Source organism: Canis lupus, chromosome 30 (assembly GCF_011100685.1).
Source record: "Canis lupus familiaris isolate Mischka breed German Shepherd chromosome 30, alternate assembly UU_Cfam_GSD_1.0, whole genome shotgun sequence".
In the NCBI taxonomy this organism is placed as follows: domain Eukaryota; kingdom Metazoa; phylum Chordata; class Mammalia; order Carnivora; family Canidae; genus Canis; species Canis lupus.
Genome location: NC_049251.1, coordinates 17,717,517 through 17,733,666, shown reverse-complemented (window position 1 = coordinate 17,733,666; position 16,150 = coordinate 17,717,517). Strand labels below are relative to the sequence as shown.

Genomic DNA, 16,150 nt, shown 5'->3' with positions numbered 1-16,150 from the left:
AGCCATGGCTTCCCCAGAAGGTGGGCTGAATCAAAAAACAGTTAATTCTCTATGGCTCTTGGAACTAGTAGGATGAACAATGGCACGTAGGAGGTGCTGAGAGACCAGAGTGCTTTCCACTTTCAAGAGTGGTAATGGATTGTACCCTCTGCTTCCTAACTGAAATGACACATTTGCTCTGGAAATAGTGCAATGAAATGGAGGTGTGACCAAACCCACTTAAATCATGCTCCCAAGTTTTCCTGTCATTTGTTATTCCAAATGTCCTGAGAGGCATGATATCTTTGACTTTTTTACGTTGTACATTTATCACAAATCATAGCCTCTGTTAAATAAGAATAGGAGCCTGGGTGGCTCAGTGGTTGAGCATCTGCCTTTTGCTCAGGGTGTGATCCCGGGGTCCAGGATCGAGTCCCACATCGGGCTCCCTGCAGGGAGACTGCTTCTCCCTCTGCCTGTGTCTCTGCCTCTCTCTGTGTGTCTCTCATGAATAAATAAATCTTTAAAAAAAAAAAAAAAAAGGAACGGGACTGCTTACAAATCAAGCCAGCAGTTTTCCCAGAGAAAGTTGATGGTAGGCATAAGCTGAAAGTAATAAAGCAATTTTATTCATATTGGAAGAAAGCATAGCAAAGGTTTGAGATAACAACAATACTCAGTGGTCTTTCTTCTTTCCCACAAGGAAAATGCCTGCATGTGATGAAATGAATGGAGCATTATTTCAGGTGAAATCTCTGAAGGTAGCAGGCATAGAAATTATTTCTTAAGGTAAAGTCATAGTTGGCAGCAAAAGCAAAGGTATGAGAGCCCCCATGACAATCCCAGAGCCATGTATGAGCTCCAGGAGGATGCTGACACCAAACTAAAGGAAGGAAGTTGTGAAAAAGAACCTCTAATCAACCTCTGTCTCCTCTGTCTATACCACAAGGGCTAGAAAGCTAGGAGATGTTAACAAAAGAGGCAGGAAGGTAGAACATTTAACCTTTCTATTTTTAATGTTAAAACTTAATGGAAAGATATGATCTGTTTGTTTGGTTCTTTACATCTGCTATCTATGTCTAAAACTTTTGCAGAGAGAAAGGATGTCAGTCATGCCTGTAACTGGTCAGCTGAAACCCATCATCATTTCTGGACCATATCTTGTAGGTTTAATTTTTCACCCTGCTTTTTCAAATATGAAAATGTAAAATTGAAACAGTTCAAGCCAGAAGGGACCTTACATATAATATTATCTAGTGTCTTTGTGTAAGCAAGGAAGATGATATGTCAACAGTAACTGTCACTTGATAGAAAGTAAAAAATTCTGTGTGGCACTTATCATGAAGTATTTTCATTATTCACAGTGTAGCACACCTCATTAGGAATGTGTAGCAGATACTGTTTCTTGCCTACTCAACATCCATTCACCCCTTTTCCTCTTTTTTACAGAAGCCTATATAGGTATTCACCCACTAGGGAAGGTGACCTTATTACCATCTCAGAAGTACACTCCTAAACTATCACAGGCAAAGGGAATAAGATCCTCTTGACTGGTCAGTGAGAGGTTAGAGGTGGGCACGCAACCCAGTTCTGGTAAGTGAGACTTGAGTAGAGGTCTGATGAAGGCATTCTGGGAAAGACTTTCTTGCTGTTAAACAGAGACATAGAGGAAAACATGCCACAATCTCCACTGGATGTTGTTGCATCTGGCTGTGTTATGTGAAACTTGACCCTCAGGACAAAGCCAACACATTGGTGATGGCAGAGTAAAGAGATAGAATGAACCTGGGTCTATGATGTTGTTGTTAAGTCAGGAAATCAATCATATCTGCTGCTGTCCCACTCCTGGATTTTTTTAAAAGATTTTATTTTTTATTTGAGAGAGGGAGAGAGAGAACAAGTAGGGAGGAGGAGCAGAGGGGGAGGGAGAATCAGGCTTCCCACTGAGCAGGGAGCCCAACATGGGGCTCAATCCCAGGACCCTGGGATCATGACGGAAGCTGAAGGCAGATGCTTAACCAACTGAGCCACTCAGGCACACCTGGATTTCTTGTTATGTGAGATAATAAATTTTTTTAAAGATTTTGTTTATTTATTCACGAGAGACACAGAGAGAGAGAGAGAGAGAGAGAGAGAGAGAGAGAGGCAGAAACATAGTCAGAGGGGGAAGCAGGCTCCATGCAGGAAGCCCAATGTGTGACTCCATCCCGGGACTCCAGGATCATGCCCTGAACCAAAGGCAGATGCTCAACCACTGAGCCACCCAGGAGTCCCAAGATAATATATATTTTTATTTGTGAGTCAATTTGAGACATTTTGTTACTTGAAACTGAAAGTATCCTAAGTGTTACAGATGAAATGTAAAAGTAAGTTCATTGGATGAATTGAAGGACTATTTCTCAGAGTTTATAAAAACAAACAACAACCACAGCCACAGGCAAAGGATGGGGATATTATCATGTAAAGGATAGAAGTTTGGGCTGTAACATCAGACAGACTTGGGTTTGAACTCAGATATTTACTGCCTCGGGGGTTGATGGTGACAAATTTTTTTTAACCTCTCTGAGTCCCGTTTTCTTTATCTACAAGCTGGGGATAATAATACCACGGGGTTGTTATATGGATTAAATGAGATAATTTGTGTCAAGTATACTACAAAAGATATGACGCCTAGTAAGCACTAAGGCCCGGCAACTATGTTGATGAGCTATGACTTAAGTCACATTTATAGTATATTTGGCAGCAAGCATCTAATAGTGAATCACTATATAATAGCAATCATGTTAAATGACATTTTGCAATCAGCAAAATCCAAATTATGAGAAACTCTACACAATCACTTATTTCTCCTATAAATAAAGTGTAAGAAAAGGGAAAGTTTATAGATACACAGACACATAAGAGACAAACAACCAAATGCAATTTGTAGTAGATATTGATTTGAACAAAGCAGCTGTTTAAAAAAAATCACATTTATGAGGTAATTGAGGGACATGTGAATATAGGATATTTATTATATTAAGATATTATTTTAAATTTTTAAAATGTGATGATACCATGTTTTTTTTATAACAAAGTCTTTATCTTTTAGAAAGATACTACTGAATACTACTGAAAACATACTGAATACTACTGAAAACACACTGAATATTTGAAGAAGAAATAAAACTGGGGTTTACTTTTAAAAATAAGCCAGTGAGAGTGGTAGTAGAGTGGCAGTATTGGGTTATAAATGAAAAAGATTGGTCATGAGTTGATAATGGTTGAAGCTGAATGTTGGGCCATTATTAAACCATTCTCTGGACATTTTTCTTTTTCTTTTTTTAACTTTTTGTTTATTTATGATAGTCATACAGAGAGAAAGAGAGAGAGGCAGAGACACAGGCAGAGGGAGAAGCAGGCTCCATGCACCGGGAGCCTGACGTGGGATTCGATCCCAGGTCTCCAGGATCGTGCCCTGGGCCAAAGGCAGGCGCCAAACCGCTGCGCCACCCAGGGATCCCTCTGGACATTTTTCAAAACAGGTTCACGGAGATATATTTAATGTATAATAAATTCACCCTTTTAAAGTATACAATTGAATGGTTTTTTAGTACATTCACAGAGTTATGCAACTATCACCCAATCTAACTTTAGAATATTTTCAAAATTGCAAAAAGAAAACCCATACACAGTAGCTGACACTTCCTCTTCCCCTCTGGTGACCACTAATCTATTTTGTCTTATCTGGAGTTGCTTGCTCTGGACATTTCACATAAATAGGATATATAATATGTGGTGTTTGACGACTGCCTTCTTTCACTTAGCATAACATTTTCATGGTTCATCCGTGTTATAGCATATATTAGCACTTCATATTTTATGGCCAAATAACATTCCACTGTATGGATATGTCATATTTTCTTTGTCCAATGATGGGCATTTAGGTTGATTACACATTCTGAATATTATGGATAATGCTGCTATGCATATTTGTGTATATTTTGTATAGACATATTTTCATTTCTCTTGTATATACCTATGCATAGCGTTGGCAGGTCATATGGTAACTTTATGTTTAGCAGTTTGAAGAACAGCCAAACCGTTTTCCAAAGTAGCTGAATAATTTTACATTTTTACCAGAAATGTATGAGGGTTCCAATTTCTCCATATCTTTGCCATTACTTCTTAATGTCTATCTTTTTTTGTCTTTATTATAGCTATCCTAATGAATGGAAGTGGTATCCCATTGTGATTTCAATATGTATTTCACTAATGACTAATGATATTGAGCATTTCTTCATGTTCTTATTGGCCATTTTTATATCTTCTTTGGAGAAATGTCTATTTAAATCCTTTGGCTAATTTTTTCCAGGTGTAAAACTTAGTGATTTGATAATTCTATGCGTGAAATGCTTACCACAAGTGTAGTTACCATCTGTCACCATATAAAGGTATTACAATATTATTGACTATATTCCTGATGCTGTACTTGTCCCATGACTTATTTATTTTATAACTAGAAGTTTGTACCTTATATTCCCCTTTACATGTTTCACCTATCCCCCCACAACTCTCCCCTCTGGCAACCATCAGTTTGTTTTCTGTATTTATATCTATTTCTATTTGTTTTGTTTTATGTTTTAGATTCCACATATAAGTGAAATCATACAGTATTTGTCTTTCTCTGACTTATTTCACTTGCCCTACTCTCTACATCTATTCATCTTGCGAAATGGCAAGGTTTCATTCTTTTTTATGGCTGAGTAATATTTCATTGTGTGTATATACCACATTTTCTTTATCCATTCACCTATTGTGAATACTTAGATTGCTTCCATATCTTGTCTATTGTAAATATTGCTGCAATAAACATAGAGGTGCATATTCTTTTTGAACTAGTGTTTTTCTTTCCTTCAAGTATTAGTACACATAATAGTGGCATTACTGGATTATGTGGGATTTCAATTTTTAATTTCTTGAGGAACCTCCATATACTGTTTTCCACAGTGGCTGCATCAATTTATATTCCTGCCAACAGGGCACAAGTTTTCCCTCTTCTTCACATCCTTCCCAACACTTGTTATTTCTTGTCTTTTTGATACTAGCCATTCTAACAGGTGTAAGGTGCTCCTTGGGGTTTTGGTCTTTCCTGATGACTAGTGGTGTTGAGCATCTTTCCATGTGTCTGTTGGCCATCTGGTGTTCTCTTTAGAAAAATGTCTCTTCAGGTCCTCTACCCATTTTTAAATCAGATATTTTTTTTTTTTTTTTTTTTTTTTTTTTTTTTTGGTGTTGAGTTGTATGAGTTCTTTACACATTTTGGGTACTAACCCTTATTGGATATATCATTTGCAAATATCTCCTACCATTCAGTCAGTTGCTTTTTCATTTTGTTGATGGTCTACTTTGTTGTGCAAAAGCTTTTTAGTACAATGTAGTCTCAATTGTTTATTTTTGCTTTTGTTTCCCTTGTCTAAGGAGACAAATCCAGAAAAATGTTGCTAAGGCTGATGTCCAAGAGCTTATTGCTTACTTTTCTTTTAGGAGCTTTATGGTTTCAGGTCTTACATTTAGGTCTTTAATCCATTTTGAGTTTATTTTTGAGTATGATGTAAGAAAGTGGCACAATTTCATTCTTTTTTTTTTTTTAGTTCCATTCTTTTGCAAATAGCTGTCTAGTTTTCCCACTACCATTTATTGAAGACACTGTTTTTTCCCCATTGCATATTCTTGCCTCCTTTGTCCTAGATTAGTCAACCATAAAAATATGGGTTTATTTCTGGGCTCTCTTCTGTTCCATTGATCTGTGTGTCTATGTTTGTACCAATATTGCACTATTTTTGATTACCATAGCTTTGTAGCATAGTTTGAAATCTGGGATTGTAGGTACCTCTAGCTTTGTCTTTCTCAAGATTGCTTTGGCTATTTGGGATCTTTTGTGGTTCTTTTTTTTTTTTTTTAAGATTTTCTTTATTTATTCATGAGAGAGAGAGACAGAGAGACATTGAGAGAGAGAGAGAGAGAGAGAAAGGCAGAGACGCAGGCAGAGGGAGAAGCAAGCTCCATGCGGGGAGCCCGACGTGGGACTCCATCCCAGGTCTCCAGGATCACGCCCTGGGCTGAAGGCGGCGCTAAACTGCTGAGCCACCTGGGCTGCCCATCTTTTGTGGTTCTATACAAATTTTAGGATTTTGTTCTAGTGCTGTGAAAAAAGCTATTCCATTTTGATAGGGGATTATATTGAATCTGTAGATTGCTTTGGGTTTTATAAACATTTTAACGATATTAATTATTTTAATTCGTGAGCATAACATGTCTATTTGTGTCATCTCCAGCTTCTTTCATCAATGTGTTATAGTTTTCAGAGTACAAATCTTTCACCTTCTTGGTGAAATTTATTCCTAGGTATTTTATTCTTTATAATGCAATTGTAAATGGGATTATTTTCTTAATGTCTCTTTCTTTTTTTTAATAATAAATTTATTTTTTATTGGTGTTCAATTTGCCAACATACAGAATAACACCCAGTGTGTCTCTTTCTTTTTAATTGGGTTATCTTTTTATTATTGATCTATGAAAATTTTTCTATATGTTGTGGTTATATATCTTTTATCAGACATGCGATTTGCATGTTTTTTTTTAACTTTCTGTGGATTGGTCTTTTTTTTTTCCACTTTCTTGATGGTATTCTTTCATAAGCATCCTTTATCAGTTTGAGGAGGTTTTTGTCCCCACTTTGTTTGATATTTTTATCATGAAAGGGTGTTGGATTTAATCAAAGACTTTTTTTCTGTATCTGTAAAGATGATCATATGGGGTTCTTCCTTTTATTCTATTAACATGGTATATTATTACTGATTTTCAGATGTTCAAGTAACTATTTACTCCAAGGATAAATCCCATCTGGTCATGGTGTATAATCCTTTTTACGTGTTGTTGGGTTTAGTTTGCTAGTATTTTGTGGAGAATTTTTGTTTCCATATTCATAAGAAATGTTGGTCTGTAGTTTTGTGTTTTTTTTGATGTCTTTGACTAGTTTTGGTACCAGAGTAATATTGGCCTTATAGATGATTTAGGAAGTGTTCCCTCTTCTTTTTTTATCTTTTGGAAGTTTTTGTGAAGAATTGGTATTAATTCTTTAAATTTTAAGTAGAATTAACTCATGAAGCCATTTGGGCATTGGCTTTTCTCTATTGGAAATTTAAAAATAATTCAGAAATGTAAAAATAATTATTATCATTAAATAATAATTTAATAATAATTTAAATTTAATTCAGACTGCTTTTTCTACATATATTCAGAATATGTATTTTTTCTTTTTTTTCTTTTTTTCTTTTTTTTATTTTTTATGATAGTCACAGAGAGAGAGAGAGAGAGGCAGAGACATAGGCAGAGGGAGAAGCAGGCTCCAAGCACTGGGAGCCCGACGTGGGATTCGATCCCGGGTCTCCAGGATCACGCCCTGGGCCAAAGGCAGGCGCCAAACCGCTGCGCCACCCAGGGATCCCCAGAATATGTATTTTTTTCTTAAGTCATTTTCAATAGTTTATGTCTTCCTAGGAATTTATCCATTTTATCTAAGGTATCTAGTTTGTTGGCATATAATTTTCATAATATTATCTTTTTTATTTCTGTAATGTCAATAGTGATATCCCCTCTTTTACTCCTAATTTTAGTATTTGAGTCTTTTCTCTTTCTACCTTGGTCACAGTCTAGCTAAAGGTTTGTCAATTTTGTTAATCTTTTCAAAGAAATAACTTTTTTTTTCATTTTCTCTATTGTTTTTCTAGTCTACATTTAATTTATTTCTACTATAGTCTTTATTAGTTTTATCATGGCCCAGACAGTTTCACTCTGAATTCTACCAAGCGCTTGAGAAATAAATGATACTAAATCTCTGTAAATGTCTTCCAGAAAAAAGAAGCATGGCACATACTTCCTAACTTGTTCTTCCTAACTTGTTCTTAACTTGTGCCAAGAATCAACCTAATATCAAAACCAAAGACATTACAAGAAAGAAAAATTACAAGCCAATATCTCTCAAGAAACTAGATGCGAAAGGTTTCAACAAAATGTTAATAGATTTAATACAACAATGTATAACAAGAATTATGCATTAAGACAAGTGGGATTTTATTCCAGGTATGCAAGTCTGGTTCAACATTAAAAAAAATCAGTTAATGTAATCCATTAAATAAATTAACAGACTAAGGGAAAATAATCATATAATCATATCAATAGGTACAGAAAAAGCATTTGACAAAATCCAACATCCATTCATGATAAAAAGCTTCCAGTAAACTAGGAATAGAGAGGGGAACTTCCTTAATATGACAAATAGCAGTTTTAAAAACTCTACAGATGACATCACACTTAATGATGAGAAGGGAAATACCTTCTTCCTAAGATCAGAACTAGGCAAGGTTGTCCCCTCTTGCCATTTCTGTTCAACGTTGACTAAAAGTCCTAGTTAGTGCAATAAGACAGGAAGGGTTGCAGGGAAGATGTATAAAGATTGGTAAAGAAAAAGTAAAACTGCCTTTGTTTGTAGATGGTATAGTTGTCTATGTAGAAAACCCCAAAGAAGCATTGAAAACAAACAAACCCTGGAACTAAGAAGTGACATCTTCATCAATAAGTGGTTTTGAACAAGGGGTGGTGGAAAGGGAGGTGGGTGGGGGGTTGGGGTGACTGGGTGACGGGCACTGAGGGGGGCACTTGACAGGGTGAGCAGTAGGTGATATGCTGTATGTTGGCAAATTGAACTCCAATAAAAAAAAATAACTGGTTTTGCCAAACTTAATTTTTGTCAATCTGGTGAACGTAAAATGTTTACTCTTTGTGGTCTTACAGCAAATTTTTCTGATTATTAATGAGGTTGAACATTTTTCTTTTTAAAAAATATCATTATTTGCTTTTTAAAAATATTTTATTTATTTATTTGACAGAGAGAGAGTATAAGCAGGGGGAGTCATAGAGGAAGAGGGAAAAGCAGGCTCCCTGCTAGCAGGAAGCCCCATGCAGGGCTTGGTTCCAGGACCCTGGGATCATGACCTGAGCGGAAGGCAAATGCTAGACTGACTGAGCCACCTAGGCACCCTGAGTTTGAGCATTTTTTGTGTTTTTCACCACTAGGATTTTTTTCTTCTATAAAATTCTAGTTACGCTATTGGGGTTTTGTTGTTGTTGTTGTTATATAGGAAGTAGCTTTTCAAATATTCTAGATATTAACTTTGGTTGGTTGTGTATGTTACAAATTAAACATTCTTTATTATCAGTGTTTGTACAGTTTCTGAATTCAGATAACTGAGTTCAGATAATGAAGAGTACCTAGATTTCAGAATCTATTTGGTTCCTGATTTTCATATAAAAGCTAGCTTGGCATTTGAATGATAAAGTATAATTCAAAGATTTCATTCGAAGTTTTTTTGTTTCCTGGGATGCCTGTACCTTTCCTAGTTTCCAATTTAATTTTTCTTTAAGGTATCTTCTTGTTAGCAAAAGATCTTAATTTTAAAGTTTTTATGCTTACCAATTTCTTCTTTATGAATAATGCTTTTTTGTCTTGCTAAAGTATTTTCTTATCTTGAGATCATAAAGATATTTTTCCATATATTCTTCTGAAAGTTTAATGAGTCTTATCTTTTATTTTGAAGTCTGTAATCCATTGGAAATTAGATTTTGTGTTTGGTAGGAGATCCATCCATGTGGATGACCAATTGTTCTGACATCATGTATTTCATAGACCATTCCCCGGTGATCTGCAGTGTCCCTGTGTCATGGATGAAGTTCTCATACATTTGTGACTCTATTTCTGGGTACACTAGTGATGTTCATTAGTCTTCCAGCATGAATAACAGCCTGTCCTAAGTATTATATCTTCATAATATATATATATCTTCATAATATTCTTCATAATATATATATCTTCATAATATATTCATAATAATTCTCAGTATCTGGTAGGAGAGTTTCCATTTCCTTATTCTTCAGAAGCATCTTGGCTATCTATGGGTCTTTGCTCTTCCATCAACTTTAGAATTAGCCTGTCATGTTCCCTGCAAACTCATATTGCGATATTAATTACTGCTGCATAAAATATATGGGTCAATTTCTAGAGTATTTTTTTTTATGATTTTGAGTCTTCCTGTCTAGAAACATGGCATAGTTTTTTTTTTTCATTTCAGTCTTCTTTAATGTATCAGAGTAAACTTAAATTTTTCTCTTTATAAATTCTTACTCATTTTTTTCTTAGATTCATTCCTTTGTTCTATCTATTCTATCATATAATCTGTTAATGTTTTAATATTAAGGCACCCTTGAACTTCTGGAATAAAGTCATCTTGTTCACAATGGATTATCTTTTGTATGCATTGTAGATTTGGCTTCCTAATATCTTAAGATCTTACAACCATGTTTCTGAGTGTGATGCCTTTCTCAGCTGGTTTGGGTCATGATTATATCATTAGATTGGGTGTGTGGTCATTCTATGAATTGAGTTGGGCATTGTTCCTGCTTCTTTTGTTCTCTGAAATAATTTACATAAGATTGGACTATTGTTTTCCTTAAAAGGTTGATAGAAGGGGTGCCTGGATGGTTCAGTTGGTTAATCATTTGACTCTTGATTTCGGTTCAGGTCATGGTCTCAGGGTAGGGGGATCAAGCCTTGCCTGGGGGTTCTGTGCTCAGCACAGAGTCTGCTTGTCTCTCTCCCTCTGTTCCTCCCTTTGCTCTCTCTCGCTCTTTCTCTCTCAAACAAATAAATAAAATAAATTTTTTTAAAAAAAGTTCTTATCACAAGGGAAAAAATCTTAAAAAAAAAAAAAAAAGAAAAGGTTGACAAAATCTTCCAGCAAGGCTGAATTTTTTTTTTTTTTTTTTTTTTTTTTTTTGGTACCAAGATTTTTAACTCTAGTATTGATCTGGTTTCTTAATGGTTATAAGAACTATTCAGACTTTCTATATATTTATATGTTAATTTAGGCAAGTCGTTTATGTTCTAGCTTTCAGGTCCTTCTTGTTTTGATACATAAGGCTGTCCCTTTTTTAAATTGCCAGTTTAGTTATGAATTTCATTTAAAAAATTTATCCAGGGATCCCTGGGTGGCGCAGCGGTTTGGCGCCTGCCTTTGGCCCAGGGCGTGATCCTGGAGACCCGGGATCGAATCCCACATCGGGCTCCCGGTGCATGGAGCCTGCTTCTCCCTCTATGTCTCTGCCTCTCTCTCTCTCTCTCTCTGTGACTATCATAAATAAATAAAAATTAAAAAATAAAAATAAAAAAAATAAAAAAAATAAATAAAAAATAAAAAATTTATCCAAATTGAAAATACTTGTAGTAGGAAGACTTCATGTAAGATAGACCCTCTAGCTTGCCAGAACCAGAACTCCAGATAGGTGCTTCTTCAACTTTCCTAGATACTGATGCATAGCTCTTTAAAGTGGTTGCCCCAATTTATATTGATTGCTAACACCGGTTGAGATTTCCTTTTGTTTGGCAGTCTCACCAGTACTTAGAATTATTTAGTTCTTTAATTTTTACCAATTTTGTGCCTATAAAATTGTAGCTTTAAATAGAATTTCTCTGCTTATTGATAGCATTGAGCATCTTCCCATAGGTTTGTTGGCCATTTGAATTTTAGCTTCTGAAAAATTTTGATCATTTTTTCTAGTGTTTGTCTTTTTATAACTCATAGGCATTTTTAATATATTCTGGATAGTAATATTTAGTTATATGTATTCATATATTTTTCCCATTTTATACCCATCTATTCAAATTTTAAAATACCTTTTATTTAAAAAAAGATTTATTTATTTTAGAGGCAGGGGGAAGTGCAGAGGTAAAGAGAATCTTAAGCAGACTCCTCCCTGAGCGCAGAGCCTGATGCAGAGCTGGATCATATGACTCTGAGATCAACCTGAACTGAGTTTAGTCAACTGCACCGTCCAGGTGCCCTAAGGTACCTTTTAAAGCATAGAAATTTTTATTGTTGATTATAGAATTTACCAGTCTTTCTTTTCTTTGTGGTTTGTAATTTGGTATCTTGCTTAAGAGATCTTTTGCTATCCCAGGGTTATAAAGATATTGTTCTAAGAGTGTTATAGTTTGTTTTTTCCCAATTATAATCTCTATCTCTAACTGATTCTGGTACATGGTATAAGATAGAGATATAACTTGATTCTGTTTTTCACATGGTAACAGTGCCAACAGCATTTATTGCTATAGATTAACTTTCTCTGATATGTATGGGCCTGTTTCTCGGCTTTCTTTGTTGCTGTTTTGTTATGTTTGTCTACCCTGGCAGCACTACTGCCATGGTGTAGTTCTCATTGCTGCATTGTAAGTCTTGATGGCTGTGAAGGTAATTCCCCCTTTCTCATTCTTCTTCAGGACTGTCTTGCTCTTCTTAACTCTTGATCTTATTTTAAAATAAGACTGTTATATCCTTTGAAGAACCCTATAGGGATTTTTGTTGGAACTTCAATGAGTATATGTTAGTTTAGGAAGGAAATGATATTTTCATTATTTTTCATCTTCTCACCCATAAGTGTGGTATATATCTGCTTTATTTGCATCTTATTTTGTATCTTTTAGTCGAACTTTATAGTCTTTTCATTGTAAACGTGCCTTCCTTTTCATAACTTTATTTGTAATTTTTTTTGGTATCTAGATCATCTTTTCCACAATTATATTTTCTGATTGATTGATGCAATTGATATGTGCATATTGATGTTCTTTCTGTCTTATAACTTTGAAGTTTGAACAGTTCTAATGTAGACATTATTTGTATTGCCTATAGACATTTTAGTATTGTCAATTATCAATAATCAACAGTTTATTTCTTTCCCATCTTCCTTTCCCTTTCTTCTCTTTCTTATTGCATTGGCTAGGGACTCCAGAATAAAATTAAATAGAAACAGCATTAGAAGGCTTTCTTTTCTGGGGTGCCTGGGTGGCTCAGCTGGTCCAACTCTTGGTTTTGGCTCAGGTCGTGATCTCATGGGCAGTGAGATTGAGCCTAAGGTCGGGTTCTATGCTCAGCAGGGGTCAGCTTGGATAGTCTCTCCTTCTGTCCCTTCCCCTGCTGTGCTCTCTCAATCAAATAAACAAATATTTTTTTAAAGGCTTCTTTTTCTTATTCTTGACCTCAAAGGAAATTTAAAAAAAAAAACTTTTAATTTTGATTTTAATTAATTAATTTTTAAAGTAGGCTCTGTACCCAGCATAGGGCCCAATGTAGGGCTTGAACTCACAACCCTGAGATCAAGATTCAAATATATAACCAATTGAGCCACCCAGGCACTCCCAAAGGAGATGCTTCTAATGCTTCACCATTAATTGTGAGATTTGTTCTGTGTTGTAGATAAATACACAAAACACCAATATTGAAGTTCTGGTTGAAGGAGGAGAAATAAATATACATAAAATTCATTCTAAGCCACAAATTGTAGATATTAACTTTTATTATTTGGATTGTGGAGAATTCAGTATAAAGTTTACAGGAAGATTAAATATTTGCCAACAGCCCCCATATGGAAGGAAAAAACCTTACAAAGAGCCCTAATTATAAAATATCAAACACGTATTAATTCAAGCTGATTAATTCCTGAGATCTACAGGACACTAGTGAAGATCACAAAAAAGGAGTCACAAAAAATGGAGAAAATTCTGAGAGTGGTGTAGGATTTATTTCAGAGCATTTTACAACTGTTTTGGAGATGTTTTATGATCCAGGATCTCTTAGGGCAGGAGAAGTGGAAAATAACAGGGACAGCTTAGAAACTTGCCCTTATGAGAGGGAAAAGGGATGTCTTTTGAATCTCTCTGTATTTTTTTGTCTTTTTTCACTTTTACAGAGGCCTTGGTCGTTTTGCAAAGGAATTAAGTGATCATCAACTAGCCTTTTCCCTACCCCTACTTGGCTCATTTTCTGCCCCTCATTTTAGGTACCTACTGTTCTGTCTTTTGGTAATACCTTTCTTCTCAAAGTCATCTTCCTGGTTACTTAGACCTATCTATTTTTTTTTTTTTTACTTTTTTAACTTTTATTTATTTATGATAGTCATACAGAGAGAGAGAGAGAGGCAGAGACACAGGCAGAGGGAGAAGCAGGCTTCATGCACCGGGAGCCCGACGTGGGATTCGATCCCGGGTCTCCAGGATCGTGCCCTGGGCCAAAGGCAGGCGCTAAACCGCTGCGCCACCCAGGGATCCCTTAGGCCTATGTATTGCCCGTCTATTTAGCATTTCCCAAACAGACATTCTGAGAAAGAGGGATACCATGGTCAAATGAGTTTGGGAAATACAATGTTTTTTTTTTTTAATTTTATTTATTTATTAGAGACAGAGAGAGAGAGGCAGAGACACAGGCAGAGGGAGAAGCAGGCTCCATACAGGGAGCCCGATGTGGGACTCCATCCCGGGTCTCCAGAATCATGCCCGGGGCTGAAGGCGGCGCTAAACCTCTAAACCACCAGGGCTGCCGGGAAATACAATGTTAAGCCAAACCCATAGCTTACTTTACTGTAGGCCTTCTAGAACCTTCAGTATCCTAATGTGCATTGTGAATCTCCAAAAGGAAAATATAGCTTGTAGTTTTTCCCCAATTAATTGATCGATCATGGAACTTTTTCCAAAGAATACCTAATAACACCTCATATAACCCAGCTCATTAATCTTCAAAAATGTCCAGCTCTTGTAAACTTTTCCTTAGTGGAAGACATGCTATATGCTCTTTCACTACTAAGTTGTAAATTCTTTGAGGACAGTTTTTTTTTTTTTTTTTTTTTTTGAGGTATTTCCTGATTTCATTACATATTAAAACTCTGGCTTTCATGCTCTCTTATAGTTTCCACGATGGGCACAATGGATACCACTCAAGAGATCATGTATGGACAATTTTGCTAAATAATCCAATTCAGTTTTCAAGATCTTTTTACTATATCTCATTCCAACTACTTTTGATGCTTTATTAGAGGCTCTGAGATAGGCACTGCTGGTGCTAAAAAGATGAATAAGATCTAGTTACACCACACTGGAGAACATGTAGAGGAAATAAGTACATGACATAAAGCTGAAGTTAAATGCTAAACAAGAGGTACAAACTACCTTTGAACCTCGGGATTCAATGAAGAAACAATTGAGTAGTTAGGGAAGGGAAACACGTGGTAAGAATCAGAAAAGATTTCTTGGAGGATGTATCATTTGGGATGGGCCTATTTAAAAAAAATAGAGACAGGGCATTACAGGTGTGTGGGGGTATAACATATGCAAACAGGAAGGTAGGGAAGAGGGGGCAAGTTCAAGTGGTTCTGTCTGGCAGGATGTGTACAGGATAAATTGTAGATGGGATATGACCAGAGAATGGATAATAAAAGTAGAAATACTTTGGGTGCCAATGTGAGTGATGTTAGTGCTGCTGTCCACAGGGAGCCTTTGAAGGATCTTTGAGTGGGAGCAAGTGATGTGAGGACCACTTGCTCTTCTATCCTTTGTGGTGTCTCCAAAGCTCTAGAGCCTTTGCCTCTGTCCAGCTCAGTGACATCCAGTCTCCCGACTTGCATGTAGAGTACCTCCTCTTGTAGAGCTGTCCAGAGTACAACAGGATTCACGGCTTCAGACTCTAGTAAATGCATCCCCACTCCACTCTGTGTAGGGTACTGTCAGAAACCGGAGTGTTGAGGAGGAGAGTGTTCAGATGAAGAATACAGATAAGAGGTCTTTGGTGGATTTAATGATAATACTTTGAAGAGTTATGATTTCAGCATATTAAAGAGGAAACTGATAAGAAAAAAAATGATGGGTGCAGATGGCACATTTTAAGTAGGGAGCCACGAGAATGGATGTACGCAGTGAGCCTGGGGAACTGGCTGACTAGTCACTCATTCCAGGCCGCTCAGGACCAGAACTGGCACGGGTGTGCAGGGAAGCGTGGAACCCCAACAGCCGGAGGGTTAGTAGGAGGTTACCCACCTGGCGTAGTGTTGAAAGGCCTAGCCCTCCCGCTGTGATGCTGCAAGGCCCGGCCCCTCTAGGCTGTGGAGATGGGCCTGGAGAAACTGTGTGTTTAATGAATGGCCTTAATGTTTCTCTGTGACGTGGACTTTGAGGTCATCAGGGCAGTCGGGTGGGGGGAGAGAAGCCTCCTTCACCGGAGAGCTTGGGGGGCCGAGAGGGCCGGCGCCTGCC

General features: G+C 36.6%; 1 protein-coding gene across 1 annotated transcript in view; it reads right to left on the bottom strand.

Annotated features, from left to right (window-relative positions):
* TMOD2 (tropomodulin 2) overlaps positions 1–16,077 on the bottom strand; it is a 68,349-nt gene extending 52,272 nt beyond the window's left edge. The window contains exon 1 of the mRNA XM_038580428.1: positions 15,935–16,077. The gene's annotated coding sequence lies outside the window, so the exon portion shown is untranslated. The remainder of the gene's footprint in view (positions 1–15,934) is intronic.
* Positions 16,078–16,150: the final 73 nt, after the last annotated feature.